The sequence below is a fragment of the Lutra lutra genome, chromosome 4 (assembly GCF_902655055.1).
Source record: "Lutra lutra chromosome 4, mLutLut1.2, whole genome shotgun sequence".
NCBI lineage: Eukaryota > Metazoa > Chordata > Mammalia > Carnivora > Mustelidae > Lutra > Lutra lutra.
The window spans coordinates 130,029,399-130,030,688 of NC_062281.1; the positions used below are offsets into that span (position 1 = coordinate 130,029,399).

The window sequence follows — 1,290 nt, forward strand, 5'->3', positions numbered from 1 at the left end:
CTTTTAGTTTCACAATTCTCTCCACAGTTTTTTTTTTTTTTTAATGCACACACTATTTATTGTTTTGTTTCAATGATTATTTATTTATTTATTTTTTGACACCAGGCACTTTATTAATGAGTAATCTTGGTTTGGGGAGGGGGGTGTTGGGATTCAGAAGAAGCACCCATCTCAGGGGATTTTCCCAGAAATCAAGCTTTCCTCCATGCAGCTTTCGAGGAAACACCTTTGTGGGTGAAATCCCTAGAAGGCAGTGTTGCGACTACCAAGCCCCAGGGATAGGAGGTTTGCCTAGGCACAGCCGGGCCCCGGGGACCCCAGGGCTTCGATGCCAGGTTCCATATACATGGCTGGAAAGCGAAAGCTGTATGTGCACACAGGGACACCATCAGGGCCCACCAGGAACTTCTCACAGTTCAGGCGACGTCGTTGCAGCCCACCAGAGACCAGGTGATGAACTTTGGGTCAGTCCTGAGCACAGTGGAGTCCTTCCTGCTGACAGGCAGAGTCTCCCGCAGGCAGACCAAGAGTGCTGCGCCTGCGCGCTGCTCACCTCACGCTTCTCAGAAGGCCTGACGCTGGGCTTGAGCCAGCCGCGGGGTGGGACGTCCTTGAGAGAATTCAGGATCTCTTTGCTCTTGGCGTTTGCCGGACGCCAGAACTGGTGGCGGCGGAAGTCTGGTGGTGGCGGAAACCGAGCACCACCAGGCCCTGGGGCCTGAGGCGCCTCTGCCGCTGGTTCATCTGGATGTCATCCCGGACCCTTGTGCATCAAAGTGACACCACATTCTGGAGGAGCAGCATACTGAGCCTCAAGCAACCCTGGCTCCTGGGCTCCCTGCTATGGTGGGGGAGAAGGCGGACTTGGAGCGCAACGAACGGCGGGGACAGCTCTGCAAGAAGAGTGCATTATATAATTTTTATTTCTAGATTACCTGGTTCATTATTTCTCAAGTCTTTGTAATACTTTATGTTATCTTTAATTTTGCGGATATTTGTTAACATCTTTTATTTCTTTAAACGTTTTAAAAGTCTGTTTTTGTTCTACGTCTATGACTTCAACTGTTGGAAAAACAGGAATTTAATTCTCCTGTCTTGCTTTGGCTGAATAGCACTTGTGGTGCCATTTTTTATTAAACTTTTATAATTTTGGACTGTGAGTTTAGCTTTGGTGGCCATTTTCTGTGAGAATCACATGGGGCCACCTTTGGGCCTTATTTTGAAAGATAATGTTTTAAAAAATATAGGTGCCTTGGAAATGTCCTTAACTCATGATTATTTTATGTTAAC

At 47.4% G+C, this 1,290-nt stretch overlaps 1 pseudogene; it reads right to left on the minus strand.

Moving 5' to 3' along the window:
- Positions 1–291: 291 nt before the first annotated feature.
- Positions 292–804, minus strand: LOC125096734 (glutathione peroxidase 1-like; annotated as a pseudogene).
- Positions 805–1,290: the final 486 nt, after the last annotated feature.